General features: G+C 42.1%; 1 long non-coding RNA gene across 1 annotated transcript in view; it reads left to right on the forward strand.

Annotated features, from left to right (window-relative positions):
* The window catches only part of LOC139622917 (uncharacterized), a 41934-nt gene that overhangs the window by 15029 nt on the left and 8947 nt on the right, over nt 1-17958 (forward strand). The window lies entirely within an intron of this gene.

The following is a 17958-nucleotide window of genomic DNA, read 5'->3' on the forward strand; positions in this document are numbered from 1 at the left end:
CCCCTTCACTTTCCCTGTGTTGTGCTCCGTCTGCCCTGTCTTTAAATCTGCTGGTAATGATGCAGCTCATTGAAAGCGGTGAGAGCAGGGGGAAAGACAGACTGGAAGGAAAAAAAAAAATGAAGAGAAAAGGAGGGATGCGTCCAGTCCCTAGAGCCTCGACGACTCCCGTGCTATGGAAAATGTGCGCTCGTCGTCTCTTCATCCTCCTCTGGAGAGCATAGTTTCCAGGAAGTGTAGGGGTTAAACACACATAGTTTGGCGCTGACCTCTCACCTCTGATTAGCCTAGCGTAGCTGCTAAGTGGCTCTCTGTGACTCCTCCACTCAGCCTGCCAGCCTCTCGGGCCATTTTCACACAGTAGCAGCCGGCATGATGTATTTCATATGTCACGTGGACCTGGCTGTTGTGGTGGTGAATGGTTAACCAGGCCAGCATGTCCCACTTCAGAGTAGTTTGGTTTCATTTAGGGTGTAGATATGCATGTCTACTTTACCGCTTACATACAGCAGGCTTTGGTTCTGTTGCTGTACATGAATGCCTGCAGGCAGTGACCCCTGCTTGTTTGTGGCTTTGCATTGTGTGATCTTAAAACTGTGCTGCTGTGAGCATAACCACTGGCTTTGGTCTTGTTTTTTCCTCTTCTCCCTCAGCTGACCCATTTATGACCTGATTTTTCTCGTCATGCCTGATATTAGAAAAGTTTAATCATTGCTGGGAGACATACAAAGAGGATTAACATTCCTGGGTCTCCTACACTCAGACGTTACCCTTCTCCCTCCCGTTTCTCCTCTGTTTGGTCTCTTACCCCCCTCTCTTTCTTCCTCACTTTCCTGCACTTTTTGCTCACTTTCATTCCTTTGCTTGTTACTTCAGTCTGCTGCTCCTTTCATAATTCTGCTAATAGCCCTATCAGCAGCCAGATATCTAATCGACTGCAGTTCTTTCACCTCTCATTTATTTTACTTTATGTCTGTGAAAGTACTAGTTGACTGGTGTAATACTGCTACCAGAAAGTGGTAGTTGTGATGACAGCATTGGATATTTGATGTTGCTCTTGTATTTCTCTTCTCCTTCCTTTGTTTGTTTGCATCTGTGCAGGATATGACCGAATTGTTTGTGTTTGTGCTGGACAGTTAAGCTGCAATTACAGCATTTCACCATGGAGGCTTCTTCTGCTCTGAGCCTTAAGGCTGAAGACTCTGTGTGTGGTGTGTGGGCTCCCTGGTGCCATGCCCTCTATAATACATACAGGATGTGTCTGCTGTCTGGGAATACTGTATCAACAGAGCATCTGTATGCTGTCACCTACTGTACACAGTGCTCTCTGTACGGACAGTAACAACAAGGCCGTGTTTCACTTTCCAACGAGTTTGAAGAGAAATTAGTGTGGTTAGAGTGCACAGCTCTGTCTCTCCAATCAGCTCCACGTCTCTTCTATCTATATGTGATCATGTGTACATGTCTCTGCCACCCACTACACACACACACACACACACATGTAGAGAGAGAGAGTGAGACAGAACCACACATTGCAGAAGTTCATGTTTTTTATAACATCTGATAAGACGTGATAGTTCAGGTCCAACCAGCTCTTATCAGGTGTAATTGAGTAAGACGATGACTAGCACACACTTTTTGGGTGTAACACCTACTCCCTCCTGACACAATCTCCAACTCTTCAGCAGTGGAATGAGAGGCTAAAAACATAACAAGATAGAGGAACATTGAATATTTCACATATTATTCACAGTCCAGCACCACCAGGTGCGCGTTTGACCCTTTAAAAGAAGGATCACTGAATACCACCGTAGAGTTTAAAACCAATATGTAGCTTCTGTGTGTTGATTGTGAAGTGCGATTGCAACACTGATTTTGATACTGACAAAAAAAACCCCCATAAAACTGTGAGTGCATTTAAGCATTCCACATGTATGTTTTCCATGAGGCCGTGTGTGGGCTTAAACCAGATAGATTTCTGCTGCGGCCAAAGAGCAGGGTAGTATTTCCAGAGTTTGTTTGATGTATGATGCTATCTACTGGATGTATAGCACCACCTCAGCGCTGTCTCCAGATTGATGAGTAGTCTGCCTGAGGCTATACAGTAGAGACTCAGCTGGCCTTTGAAGTTCTTGGTCGATGAAGTCAGCCGTCATCGGTCACAGCCTTGTTTCAGCTTTCCTACATCATGCTTCAAGGGTTTAAGTATTTTCTGGCTTGTAGCTGTAGATCCAACTAATTTAGGCACTTAAATGAGAAATTTTTTCTAAGCTACACATTAAAACCAAGTGCTATACATGTAGCCAAAATATAAAGTAGAACAAATATTAAGTCAATATGACAGTGTTCTTCCATGAGAAATTACATTATTGGTTTTTTAATTTCTGTTGGTAGTCGGTGGAAGGCGCTGCCGCAGGCACTAGTCCAAATGTCTGATTTAATAAGTGTTAAGATGTGACCGACAGGCCCATGGCATGTGGTTCACATAATTTCTATGGTCATCAAAACGTTTTAGTGACCACCAGGGCCAGATGGATATGGTCAATGTCATCCTGCAGGCAACCACTCCCATCAACTCATTGGACAAATGGACATTTCCCATGACCTGTTGCAAGTTACTGTATCTAAAACATGTCAAACAAATGCACTCTTCCTGAGAAGAGAGCTTCCACAACTGCCTTTAAAGGTCTTGAAGATTTAAGATAGAAATCAAGATAGAAATCTTTGATGAAATTCGATAAATCTATAAAATCTAATTTTGTTAGGTGTAACTTTTATTTTAGCAGTCACCTTCATTATCAGTGTGCTGGCAAAGCAAGTGTTAAATAGTCAAATAGCCGTGTCATTAGCGTTATCTTTTATGCTCTATGGCCCAACCCCGCCACAATCTGACCCCTCTCTCTCTGCCTCAGCATTGCAGCAGCTTTCATCAGTCATAGAGCTGTTCTTCTCAGCCTATCATCAGCTGTCATTAGTGCTCTAAGAGGCCCCTGCTCTTACTCACACACACATACACAAACACACACACACACACACACACACATACACACACACACAGGTGACACAGCACAGGCTATTCTTCAAGGTTAGGCCTGAATGCTTCATCACATGGGAGTCTTTGATAATATTTCAGCCAGAAATTTCAGAGTATGAGAGACGCTTCATCTTTTCCCCCTTCATATTCAGATAATTTTATTATTACCTGAAGCTCTGTGGCACCAGCTCATGTTTGTCTTATGTTTTTGACCTTGTCCACAAGAAAGAACCTTTACCCAGAAACCTCAGCACACACCCTAATTAATTGCTATTTGTCATTGACCATGACCAGTTGTAACACACAAACACACAGACACATATACATGCACAAACGCCCCTTTCGGATACGGTATCTTCTCCAAAGGCATTGCTTGTTGACAGGTAGCCAATAAAGCCATCATTTTCTCGAGCGACAGGATGAGTTATTGCGACCATTCTTTCTCTGTCCCATGGAACACACAAATCTGTCTCCCCTGTAGTTACTTTGACAAAGACATGACCCAGTTTTTACCCATAGGGCCTGTAACAGGCCTTTATCATTACTGGTTTTTTCATGGTACATGCGTACCTCCTCCACCCTTTGGGCAGACGCTGCTTGCATACTATTCCTTTTAAAATACGTAAGTAAGTATTTTTAGTCCTTGGAAAAAATGTACTCGGGAGCTTTCTTTTAAACATTTGGCTTGGCTAATAAAACATGAAAGATTACATGTGCTGCCCACAGATAAAATACATCAGACATTTACATGCCACATTATAGAGGGTTACTTTATGGGGGGAGGCTGCATTTTACATCTCAGACAGCAAAATTACAGACAGAGACGGATGACAAAGAGAAATATATTTGTATTAGTATATACAGGAGGAATCTCTCTGCTTGCTAGAAGCTGATTCAGTTAGCTCTGGCCTCTTTTGGGGCCCTGTCTTTAGCTGCTCTGACTGACTCTCAGAGCCTCTGTTGTTGTTGTGAAAATGTGTTGGTGTTTGCTTTGGCGTGGGGGAAACCTGTAAAAGTCTATTCTTAGCCTTTGAAAAATTAAATCAGGCAGCCGCCAAGCTGCTGGCTGTGAACTGAGTGACTGTATCATGTTAGTGCTTGGTAAACATAGATAAACACACACACACACACACATTAGTGGCAAAACTGTAGTGTTTCATGTGTAACCATGAGTTTAATTACAGGCGCGTAAGTGCATGCATGTGTTTGTGCTGCAGGTATGTACATGTATATGTGCTCTCTTGTCTATATCTGTCTGTGTGGATGAGCCAGTGCAGCACAGTTTGAGCGTTGTGTGATGAGTTTGGCATAGGAAGCTGTTGATTTGTTGACTTGTCCCTCCGCATCAACAGAGCTGCCAGCAGTAGGTCCGCAGCCAGTGAAATGGCAGAAAGAAAGGAGAAGAGAAGGTGAGGGGTGTCGAGGCTGGACTGGACCACAGAGTTATCCTGGCTCCGAACTGATCATATTCTCTCGCAAATTGTAACCTTAAGACACATACACATACACACAGGGGTCCAGTCGTACTGTGACTATGCACGAGTTATCATCCATTTGTAATGCGCCATTCAGATAGCAAAGAATACCCACAACATCAACATAAACCCTATAAACATATCATCATATACATTGATTCAGATGTAATATTATATATATATAAATGCTTGCTGAGATAGAAATTCATCTCATTGAACAGTAAAATGTTATTTAAAAAAACCACATGAAAGAAGCTCTCATGGCAGTGAAACTGGCAGTGAAGAATCAGGTCACAGCATCTGAATATTTGGGTGGTGAGTGTTAGTAGGGATCAAAACCTGACGCCATGCCTTCCAGGCAAAGGGCTGGTCCCCTGGATAGTGCCAATGACACATCCAGGAAGGACAGCTCATCCAAGGCTTGGGGTGGTGAGTAAATAGGGACTTATTGGTCAGTGCGGAGGGGTCAGAGTGATGAATGACAGGTGGATGGATGGGGCTACTTGATGAATGTGTATTCAGAGGGGGATGCGTTTCCAGGAAGAGGATCTAAGGGACAAGAAGGTCGAAGGAGGGGGTGTTAGTGTGGGTTTTGCAATTACAACAGAACAGTGCAGTCCTCTTTCACTTGCGGCACACATTCATAGCCCAGGAATCTCCCTTTTGTATCTGCCAGCCATTGTGTATCAAAGCAAGTGTGCTACTTGAAAAATGGTGCCATTCAGCTCTATCTACGGCTATCCACTCTGTAAATGCTGAGCTGACTGCTGTTGTCTCGCACTGGATGCTATTGCTTTGTGTGCCCGCAAATGAGTGCGTGTGATGGCTCTTTCTTTATAAGCTGGTGATGACAGGCAGAGACAGAGGTTGTGTAGTGTGTGATGAAGGAGTCAGGGGAACTCTTTCAGATAGCTGAAGGTCAAAACTACCAAGGGTTTCATCATCACTCACTCACATCGTCTGCACTGACCAGACAATGACTGTGCTCTTCCTGACAGTGTAGTGTGTGAAAAACACTCTGAAACAGACATAAACAACATCAATATAACAACATCTCTACCCTCAGTTACAGCAGGGGACCACATTTTGCTGAGAAAATAAAGCAAAAAACTGCACAAATGTAGATTTTTTTTTGTTTTTGCACATCATAAATTGCAACCAAGGTCAAACAGTTTTGTCTGTACATCATTCAATGTACAACCCTCCATCTTGCTTTTGCTTCTTCAGACTCTCACTGGCTGCAAGGCTTTTACTGTGAGGCAACAGCAAGCATGCAGGCAGTATACGCAAAAGTGTTGATTGGAACGCTAATTCAGTGAACTAAATCTGGATTTGTGACTTTAAATTTTTTTTTTTTTGTCAAAGAATCAGTTTAAAACATTGCACAGTATGACTTCTTTATAACAAGGAATTGTAAGGAAGGAACAGAAGATACATACATTTCCATTATGTAAGTGGAGGCATTATATAGCATATTGTTTGGCCTAAAAAAAAAAAAAAGATCCCCTGGTCATGTTGATCCCATGGCTCTAAGCTCTTTGGAAAACCACAAAGTTGCAAGCTGTTTCTCTTACTTACTAAAAAATAAGCATGTAACAACTTTACAGTGATAACGTATGACCCAGGAGTTGTCATGTACAATTTGTACCACACACTTGATACATGTGCACCTTTTGGCACGATCACCAACACAATCCTTCGATTCCAGTTTGTGGAAAGTTTCGCATTCTTTATGTAGCAAGTTGTTTGCTGGTTTTTAAGGCTATTGTAGCTTTGTGTGATATTTGCTGTCTCTCTACACAATGAAGAAGTCTGCTCCTGTTCTGCAAAACTCCTACTGTCATAGCACATATTGTGCAGGTAATGGGGCATGTGTGGATCCAGTTTAATGTAAATTGTGTGGTGCAGTATCATTAAAAGGCAGTGTAATGTCCCACTGTGCGGTTTGGATAGCTGCAGTTCTCTCTGTAACTGTGATCTCACTGAGTCTCCTTCAAACAAATACTTCATCCCTCTGAGGAGGAGGGGTGGGGTGCAGACACAGTGTGTTAAAGTGAGAAAAATCTGTTCCACGCAGCATAGTGAAAGATGTATTGAATAAAAGAGAAGGTAGACCCACCTGGCCTCCAGGGCTCCACCTTTTAATTGACAATGAGCTACAAAATTTTTAGCTTCATCTCAACCCACTTGAGGACACAACGCTGACACTATTCCAGAAAACCCAGGAACAGGGTGCTAATTGAAGTATTGGTGACTGAAGTGTCCCATGACTTATGGAGAATTGCAATATGTTGAGTTTCTTTTGATGATTTGAGGCACTGTCAGCCTGGGGCCTGCCTTTATTGGCCCTGCACTGTGTGCACACACATCGACACTGCAACTGCCTGCAGCCTTCCTGTATTGGCCCTGAACTGTATGTGTGCTGCACTTCAGCCAAATGCTCAAACAGTGCACAAAGTGGCTGGAGGTGAGAATGCCAAGTGTCACTGTAAATTACCAAATCGTCAAGATAAAAAGAGCAACCTTCCAAGCATGACACAAGTCTTTTCATTAAACGCTGGAACATTGCGGGAGCGTTCCTTAGACGGCATCGCCATGTATAAAAACAGGCCCAACAGCATAACAAATGCAGATATTTCCAGTGTGCACTTAGACAACAGTAAGCATAGGCAGTGTGGAGACAGTGCAGAGACACAGTGCAGGGCCAATGCTGGCCCACGCCTTACGGTTGCATACAAACAAACCCACCACACCCTCCAAGTTCACTTCACACTGAGCTTCTCTCTGATTGCTTTTCAGTCTTCACTTTGAGTTTTCAACTTGAAAATTCGCTGAGCGTCATAAGGATTGAACACACAACCTCAAACCCTCCACACAGTCCTTTAACACCAAGGGCTATTTGATCAGAGACAATTGAGCTTAATTTCTAATAGTCCTTAAGTCTTTCATCTGGTTGTTGGACAAAATCACCAAGGATCAGACCTAGAACCTCATTTGAGTGTTTGAACTTAAACATTCAATTGTGCACCTGAGGATTCAACTAAAGACTTTAAAATTCAAGAGTGGTCCTTTAACATCATTACCTATTTGACCAGATAAGCTTGAACAGGAGAATAATTGTGTGCACACAAGATGGGTGGAGCGCTATCTATTTAAGATTATGGTGGAACTCATGAAGGTATAGAGGTATTGAAACGTTAGTATGATCAATAACTTATGATGCTGAGCAACAGCATTGTGTGGGATATTCTTTTTTCAAGACTGAAGACTGACACTTTAAATGCACTACACAATATTCCTCTTGAGAAAAAAGAATGATTCAATTCAATGCACAATCATAGGCGTTTAGCTATGCTCAATACTTACAAACGCTGCTCATAAATGATGCTTTGCACACATGTATTTTTCCTCATTCTCATTCAGAACCAAGGTCACGATGCTGGGCTCAACATTGTGATGAGTCAGCCATGGAAGATGGCATCCTCATTAATCAGCCAAACTCTATTCTGATCTGGCACACTGCCTGCGTGAAAGTGTATCGTTGCTGAAACATGCTTGGACAGAAGACGCCACAGCCGTAAAGGTCAGGGTGTATCGCCTCGGTCTTCTCCTAGTTTCTTTATTTTGTCTCTTATGTCCTTTTTTGGTTATACTATCTTTATGTACAAAAATATCTTGAACCCTAGCAACAGTGCTCCATCCTTCACAAACAGACATTTTGTGACTTCTCCATATTTGAAATACAAGCGCCAGCTCACACATAGTTCAAGTGTGGACTCATGGAAGCTGACTAATGTTTGGTGAAAACATGTTTCTGTTTCCTGTCTGTCTTTCTTAAAGCTCTCCAGGAAGCTCTGTTACATGTCTTTCACCGCTTAAACTCTGATCTCTCAAATAGTGATACAGATGCTGATGCAGTGATGCATAGATTAACAGATTACAGTTAAGAGTTCAGATGAGACAAAAAGAGAGTGACAGAGAGAGGAAAAAGAACATAAAAATTCTGGACAAAGGCAACTATAGAATAAAATGAGGTTTAATGGACCGAGAATCGCCCTGCTGAACTCACTGACCTGTGTCTTGGCTGCCGATCAGCATGCAGAACATGTAACACTCCATCTATGGCAGATAGTGTGCATGGTTCAGTCCCTTCATTCAGTGCATGTTCAAAAGGATCACAAGTTTCTGAAATCATGTAAGCTGAGCGGAGAGCAAAAAAAAGCAGCGTAAATCATTTACATCTGGCTCTGTCCTGCTAGAGGGCCATAAGAGCCCTGAGAGGGATATCTCCTCTCTGTGCGCTCTGCTGTTTACCTGCCTCTGACTACTGTATAGAGGTTTAGAGCTGAGAATAATTATTTTAATTATTGATTTAACAAGGTAACAAACAATTTAAAAATGTCCACTTGGATTCTGGATTTTTATCTGTTTCATGCACTTCACAGACTTAACAAATTTGATCAATCAGGACAATAATACAAACAAAAGAACAATGAAAATATAGTCGGTGTCAGTCACAGCCCCTCACTATCACCTGAAGGAACCTGTATGTCAAGCAGGTCTGACAGAAGCTGAGATGCTTTTACTGTACTTTCACTTGAACACCCGTTTTTCATTGCATGTCTTAGACATCTCTGTGGTTGGACAGTTGATATTTTGACATCCTAGGGGTACTCACCCGACCCAGACCACACAACCCTCACATCACACAGTGTAAAACAACACAACTCTTCTGATGAAACGTTTTCCATTGAAACATGCTTTCTCCTCTTGCCCAAGTGCTCTGCTATGCCAAACATGTGCTGCTCTTTTGAAATGTTGGATCATTAATGACCATAAACACTTCAAACACTGAAGAGCAATTTCTCTGAAGCTGGCTCGTTGGTGCTGCATTTGGTGGGGTTATTGTTTTAGGCAGTGGGGAAAGTACAGACCGTTTTTGGGCGAGCAATCTGCTCATGGAAAGGAATCAGATGATTAAGGCTGTATTCACACCAAGGACAAATACCAGCAGGGAACATTTAAGGACTTTAGTTATAACTGATTGGTGTTAATATTTATTGAAGTAGGCATTAATGTAAAAATTTTTCACTTGTATTTCTAGGCCTTTCTGATTTAACATTCTGAACACATTTTGTTGTTATCCTGCGTCATCACTAGAGATGGAGCTGTGCTTATGCCAAATCATTAAAATCTCATTTCCCTTGTTTTTACAGCCTGAAAGACAGAAGTAATCACATCATTTCAGCTTCTGTGCTAAATAAGCATATTATTTCTCAAATGATGCTATAAGGTTGTTAATTGACTGCTGTGGCTGTTGATGCTGATGGAGGAGTATCCTCAGTCCTGTGGTAACAGAAATGTGTTTTGTCATCTTAGTGGTCTGTGGGATGATTTATTGAACACAAAGCCTGGTAGAGGAGATGTGATGGGAAAGGGGTCAGCGATAATGAAACAATGAGAGACATTATTGTTTGAGAGAATGAGTAAAGCATGAACTACAACATCAGGGCAAGAAGGAGTCAAGAAAAAGATGAGAATAGTGAGAGGTCTGTTGGCCTGAGGCTAAAGAGAGGCAGAGGATTGAAAGGTTGAGCAGAAGGCAAAAACAGGCTTAAGTAGAGCTTTGAGACTGGTTAAATAATGCCCAACAAGGCCGATTAAGATGAAAACACTTGTGTAAGCAAAGCCAGCTTTTCTCTCAAACTGTCGTACAGCTCTGAAATGATTAGTGGATCAATTGATAAGTTGGTCAACAGTCATTTTTTTAGTTCAGATTGCCATATATTTGATGGCTCTATCCTCTCAAGTGTGGGGATTAGTGAAGTTTCTTTCTGGGTTATGTAACTGTAAATGGGTATCTTTGGGTCTTGGTCTGTTGTTCAGACAAACAGGCAACAGAAGACATAATGTTGGGCTCTGGGAAATTGGGATGGGCATTTTTCCTAAATGTTTACAGTCAGACATAAATAACTTAGAGAAAAAAATCAGATAATTCGTAAAGGAAAGACTCATTAGTTAAAGAATATATGTTAAAATATGTGAAGAATGTGGTTGACACACAATTTGATCTTTTCAGATGGTGTATTTACTACAGAAAAATGAAGGTCTTGTGCTGCATATTGGTCAGTGTAGTATTACCATACCAGAAGTCCTGGTGATGTTGTGCTAAGCCAGCTACACTGCTATGAAGTTTCAGAGACTCTGGCTGTTTTTGTAGCAAACCTTGTAGCTACATTTGCATTGTGAAATAAACTGTTCACTACTGTGCAGTTCAGAAACACAACTAACTAGTTTTTTCTCCATCTTTCAGTTTCATTGATTGCGTCCACAGAAGTCAGTGCAGTTTGGGGTAAAGGTTCAACAAATTTGAACTACACCAACCCAAAGACTTCCATGCAGAGCCATCATAACACACCATATACACAGAAGATAGGGCAAAAGAGGTTTTTCCGTGAATCTGAATACACCTAGATCCTTCTTTCTCTACATTTTTCAACTACTAAGAGAGAGCCTTTCATCTTGAGATTACTGACAGATAAAACAAACTTAATGAGTTAATTGCAAAATTCCCAAAAACTTAACATTGCATTATCTTCCTAAAAATCGGATTTATTTCCTTGCTTTTTTCATTTATTTGTATTTTTTTTTAATGACTTCTCTTCCGGTTCATCCCGTTCCTTCCTCTTAGAGCTAAACCTACAATTAGCTTTTTGCCAGCACGCATTTCTGTTTTGTTTAGTCTTGGACTACAACACACAACATAAGCCTCCCCCCATTTGGCCAGACCAGATCCAAACACTGAAACAACACTGTTCTGAGTTGTTAGGGGAACCAAAGTCATTGCATCAACCACCATTGTATCAGATATGCCCTAACCAACACATTCATCTCATTAAAAAGTGTTATTTAAGACCCAAAACGGTGGGTCTATGTTTAGAACACTTGATGGTAGAACGAGCAAGGGCACAGGGACTATTTTCACCTAACAATAGCACAATGCCAACATCCCTGAACCAAACAGACTATCCTGGTCTGTTTGAAAAGAGACCGACAAGTGGAAAAGGGAAGATTATGACAATTAGTGACCACACTCCCACATGACCAGACCACCTCCTCTCTCAGGGTCTATGGGGGTCAGAGTTCATGACCTGGCTGCCAAAACATGGAGACTGCTAACCCTTATCCACAGAGGAGGGCTTTGACACAGTGCACAGTTTTATCAGCCTGCATGCCCTCACACACAAACACACACACACACACACATCAACACACTTTCACCTCCCCCTGACCTTCCGCTCATCCCTGCCTGACCTTGACCTCTGCTGTTGTGTGTGTAACAAAAAGAGAGAGGGGGAGGTCAACAGGTCTCCAGGGACACTGCTTTATTTATTGGCTGATGCTTGTCTTTCCAAACGGGCGTAAATCTACGCACCAGCCAAGTGTGTGTCTATGCACTTGGGTGTGTGAAGAGTAAGAACTTTTATTTCCGCTCATGTTTTTGTGCCAATATTTGTTTTGTCTGTGCATCCTGGCACTCTTCTGTACAAATACATGTGGGTGCGTGTTTGGCTGCACTTATGAGTATATCCTTTTTGATGTTTGTGTGTGAGAGGGTGTCGTTGCGTGGGCGTGTATTTGTGTGTGTATATGCTTTCCGTGCGGCAGTAAATCTCCACACTGACATGTTGGTTCAGTAGGGAAACAGCAGGTTTGGGACACGCTGATGGCCTTCACAGATGGCTTCAGGACCCTGTGCACGGGAGGCCTTCTACTCCACCTATTAATTTATTCATTTTCCACTGCAGAGGAGACACTGAGGCCAATGTGATGTTTCCGAGAGCCAAAGTCCCTTGAGAGCAGCTTGGGTGTTTTCCTATCCAGTCTCTTCTCCCCCCTCATTCTTTCTCCTCCTCTGTCCCCCTGCCCTCTTTTCTACAGGTCAGTGTGTGTGTTTGTGTGTGTGTTTGTGTGTGTTCTGTGGATCCAATCTTATCACCCTAGTGCAACAGGCTGGCCGACAGGCTTTGAATGTCATTGTCACACTATCATTGTGTCGCTGAGTCAGTGTGGGGCACAGAGCAGTACCAAAAGAGAGGAAAGCCTACAGCTTGACTCCTATTACTCCATTTACACCAGGGTATTTAATTTCAAAAAAGTGGAAGAGGCATTAGAGAGAGGTTGCAATTCAGTTGCTCAGAGGCTCAGCAATCAGATTGCACTTGATATTTGGGCTGTGACTCTTCTCCAGAAATCAAGTTCGAACAAATTCGTACGCAATGACCACCCTCCCGTATAAATCTCGCTATCTTATCGGTGTGGCATTTTTATGAGCTTCTGGCAAGGGGCTTACTGCAGTCAAACGAGGTTGCACACTTGACATTGCTCTGCTGGTTTGTGGTGCCTCCGCTGCCTCACTTGGGTGGCAAGCTAGCTTGTGAGTCGACAGATTTGTTGTCGCAATAAAGTTGACAAACAGTCTTATCTTTGTGAGTTAGTTTGCCATCTGCAGTTTAGAACCCTAAGTACTACCACACACTGCTTCTCAGATGCTTTGGTGTCGTGATTGTCCACTCAGGAAGGCTTTGCTTGTTAGTGTCCTCCATTTATGTAGCAAGCAACATAACATTACTAGCTTAGTTTACTGATAGGTCAATAGGCCATGCCATAGGTCAAGCCGAGAGTGAAGTTTTAGAGCGCCCTCTGCTGGATCTCAAGGCAAACTACTTCTAATGATTTGTTGCACATCATTAAATTTTGAATTCAAACATTACAGTTTGAATATTTTCTTTGTTATCCATGTTTGAGCCAATGTTCGAATTTTGAATAAAAAGTGACAACCCTTATTCATATCCATCTCTGGAGATGAGTTCAGAGGCATTCTGGCCAGATGTTGAAAAGGTGTACACGTATCAGTTTTCCAAGTGGATTACTTCACTAAGTGGTTTATTGAAGTCGCCATTTACAGGTGTTTTCCCCTGTGATAAAGGGAGATGGTGTGACACTGATGTTAGCCATGTTCCCTGTCAGATTAAGTGACAAGAAGAAATGAACTCCAGCAATTTCAACACTTGCGGTCATACACACTTGTAACATGCTACTGTAGTTCTCTTCTGACTATTCTTATTGGTATATTTTTTTTAGCCTCTTCAAGTACATCACAGTATCACTACACAGATTTGTGTCTACTACAGGAAAAATAAGGTAGACCAGTGATATGTAGAGATAACAACAGTGCATGTATGTGGCTCAATGTAAATAAAATGTTACATCTGCTCCTGGGACATCGCCTGCCACACCCTCCACCTCAAATTCAGTGGGTGCCTAACCTGATGCCACACCCTGAGTGGTTCTCCCTTTGTGTGTGTGTGTGTGTGTGTGTGTGTGTGTGTGTGTGTGTGTGTGTGTGTGTGTGTGTGTGTGTGTGTGTGTGTGTGTGTGTGTGAGTGGACATAGGTGTGCTGGAGCCAAAGCAGATCACACCAGCTGCAACCAGTTCCATAATCAGACCTCGATAAATACTTATCCCTGCCACTTCCACTCTGCCAGCTTGCTTCGCCTTCAAGCCATAATTCACCACGTCTCGTTATTTTAGCTTCTAGTTCTTCTCATTTATCCTCAGAGACTCATTGTGTCCCCTGTGTCTCCCCCATGTCTCCCCCTCCTTGTCTGGTCAAGCCTGCTGTTCTGCATGTGTCTGTGGTTAACTGCCCCTGCCCACCCTCAGGCCCGGGGCACACTATGTCCCTCACCCATGTGTGACGGCTACCTATCTGAACCACTGCTGCTCACATGAGTGTGTGTCCACGCTGCTACTGCCTACCTTATCTTTCTATGATCCTCTTCCTGAAATTCTTTAGTGCTGTATGTCCTTTGATTAGAAGACTGTCACATAACATTACATTTCTGCTCAACAAATTTACCCCCAGTTGCCCCCGAAAAAGGACGTGATGTCATGTTTCAGTTGTGGGTACAGACATAAACAGTAAACAGTGTATGAGAGTGATGCTGCACAGTTTAAAAAAGCTGTAAATCCGCCAGTGGGCCTCAAAAGAAATAAATGGGAAACAGCAAATATTCACAGAACAAAAGTGAAATGTGATCATATCATTTAAAAAGATAAAATGACAATAGTGTGAATGTGAGTTTGTCACAGCAAGCCACAAATGATCCCTTTTAGTCTGAAGAGCAGTGATTTAGTGTTCCACAAGGATTGTCAAATAGTTTAAACTCCCTGTCAGTTTGGAAACAACATTAGTGCAACAGTCCTGCTTCATCATTCATATTCATCATGACTGAGAAAATGACTCAGCTAGCTGAAAGTGGCTTTTTAGTCCGAGCAAGTTTGAATGTAAATGAGAACAGTGTTGTGGAAAGCTGCCTCCTCACTGTGCGTGTACCACATGTAGAAAGTTGCTCTGACTTTATTATAGGGGGAAAATGATTCTCTTGCTTGCTCTAGGCCTTTTTGAGGGCGTCTACACGGCACATTTACTCACATCCACAAACACACACACACAACAGAGCGCAACATCTTTAATGCATTTTACTGAGCATGACAGGCCAAGGCTCAGATCCAGTACAGTCCTTCTGTCCATGCGCTGCTGTTTCCACCCTCTCTCACTCTCTTCTTTGAAATGAATGTACAACTCTAGCTGTCCTCCCTTCCTGCAGACAGGTGGTCTAGAGGTTCAGACCAGAAGGATGTTGGCTTACTTTCTAATGCTGCTTTAATGGTACCTTGTGTGGTGGGTAGAGAGAGGCATTCTGCAGCTAATAGAAATTCTTCTGACTCTCCAGGTTGTTATATAATGGTCTCTTTCTGTTGAGGTGGACTAGTCAAATCTGATTAACGTGGAGCATATATGTGTGTGTTCATGTGCTCACTGGTGTGCAAGTGCGTGTTGATGAATGTTTTAGTTAAAAAGAAGTTAAAAAATTGAATCAAATCTTAACATTATTCCAACTTGTACTGATAAAGTACATTGTACAATGTAAGCCATGTACTGTCACAATTATTTATGCACTGTATCATTGAACTGAATCATTACTATATTATAATGTCTTTTTTGTAAAAGTGTTTACATTATATTTTATATTTCTATATTTCAGTATCTTTTCATACCTTGCCTTTTTGCACCGTGGGTCCGAAAGGACCGTAATTTCAATTGTGCTGTATGTCTAGCATAATTGACAATAAAGCTGACTTTGACTTTTGACTTTGACTTATCTGGAAAGTAGTAAAAAGATCTCTTGAACCTGCCTTGTATCCACAGATAAACTTGTAATGATTTCAGTCAGTTATAACCTTATACCTTGTCCGAAGACAATGAAGTTTAACACATCAGCAGTAAATGTCAGGCTTCTTCTGTCAGTTGCCTAGAAGAAGGCTTCTTCCCAGACTCTTTTTTTCCCCTAAAATGATCTCTCCGTGTATCCTGAAAACTGGAGCAAAGTCACAAAATCTAATTTTGAATATTGGATCAGTGTGTATTTGTTCTGTCATTGGCCATAACTTATGAAGAAATCAAATAAAAGCACATTGGTAAAGAGTTTGGAGATTACTGGAGGAGATCAGCATTTCACAGCCACTGGTTTCAGTGTTGGTATGTGTAAAAATACACAGTAAATCAGATTTTCAGTGCACACATTCAGGCTTCATTAGCTCATTTCCCAAATGAACTTCATCACACGAGAAAAATATTTTCTCAAATATTGAAAAAAGTGGTTGTAAGTCGATCACACCCTTCTCTCTGGGTTTTGGTGGGTGGGTGAAGGAAAATATGAAAAAGCTAATTACACCATTAAGTCCAAGAATGTGCAGTATATGATAATGCATGACTTCAGATAAATATTTTCTGAAGTGTTTGAGTGACCGGTGTGTGTGTGTGTGTGTGTGTGTGTGTGTGTGTGTGTGTGTGTGTGTGTGTGTGTGTGTGTGTGTGTGTGTGTGTGTGTGTGCAGGTGACAGCCAGACAGATGGCCGCTATTCAGCTGTGAAAAAGGTGCTGCTTATCAGCACACTGCAATAGAAACAGACAATGTGGCCATTCTTCTACAGTCTGTGTGTGTGTGTGTGTGTGTGTGTGTGTAGGAGAGAGGGACATACTGTATGTATTAGTGAGTGTGTGTGTGTGTGTGTGTGTGTGTGTGTGGGTGTGTGTGTGTGTGTGTGTGTGTGTGTGTGTGTGTGTGTGTGTGTGGTGCAGCGGCGATGCTCTCTCTGCTCTATACTTTTCTGTAACCAGTCAGTGTTATAGCTCGTATGTTTGATGGAACTGATATTTGTTTGAACTGAGGTCTCACTGGAGGAAAGTGTGTCACTGGTCCCTCATCAGGCCCTTATTAACTACATGAAGTGACCTTTGTGGAGGTGCTGATGGGTGCCTGTGGGACCCAGCCAAGTTTCTCCCCCAGCTCCCTTTTCACCTTCCCTTTTTTTTTCCTCCACTCTGAGTTCACCGATGTCCCACATCTTGCTTTATGAAAGCTGCTCGTCATTCCCTTCTCAGCTGGATGCAGTCTACTGCATGAGAGCTGATTCAGCCCTGAAAGAAGGGTCAACACTTTCCAACAAATCCCTCTCCACTTCAGTGCAATTTGAATTTCTAGCTAAGTGTTTATAGTTTTTGATCACTCACAGAGAATTTGTAAGTTTTGAAGGCTTGTTTCTACTCATTATCCCTGTCCCCTCCTGTTTCTGTCATCCCACGGCCTAGAGACGGAGTGTGCACTATCTCCACCATCAACTGGAAATCGGACATCACTCTGCTGGCGTTCACGCTTCAAACAGTGTCCAAAGGTCTCCACATTCTGGGAAATATGGGCGGAAGACAATAAACATCGTACAGTGTTACAATTGATCCATCTTGCATTTTGGAGAACAAAGCTGCCAGATCTTTTTATGTCAGTGAATTAGTTGTGCGTGCATTTTGATTAAGATCTGGGCGGTTTTGATCAAGTTGGTCCGTTACATTGCAGCCTGCTGTCTGTCTGCGTCACCCCTTTACTTGTTTGTAGCTCAGGCTTTGTGTAAAGCTGAGGGCCCAGTGTGGATCTGGAAGATTTTGGCATCGCACAGAGCGCAGTTGAGGTTTCACTTCTTTCCTCCCTTTGAAAGGAGGAATGGAGGTGCATGGCAGCCGTCGTGCATTTTTGCACATCCTTTGTGTTTGTGGAAAAACTTAGTTTAGGTCTGTGAAACACTTGATTTTCCACTTAAAAATCAGTAATAGGAAATGAAATGGTCTAAATCAGATCAATGTCAAACATTATCCATGTAAAATTGAGTTTTTTGACCTTTAAATTTCATGGAAACTTGCACAAACTTTTATTTATCACTTTTGTTTTTTCAAATAGAAAATTTTAATTCCAAGACTTACAAAGACCCAGGAACCTACTTAGCTTTACATAGAATTAAATGAGGACTAAATATATTTTAAGTATGCA

The sequence above is a fragment of the Trachinotus anak genome, unplaced genomic scaffold, assembly GCF_046630095.1.
Source record: "Trachinotus anak isolate AG129_WGS33_773 ecotype Australia unplaced genomic scaffold, CSIRO_AGI_Tana_v1 ptg000007l, whole genome shotgun sequence".
NCBI lineage: Eukaryota > Metazoa > Chordata > Actinopteri > Carangiformes > Carangidae > Trachinotus > Trachinotus anak.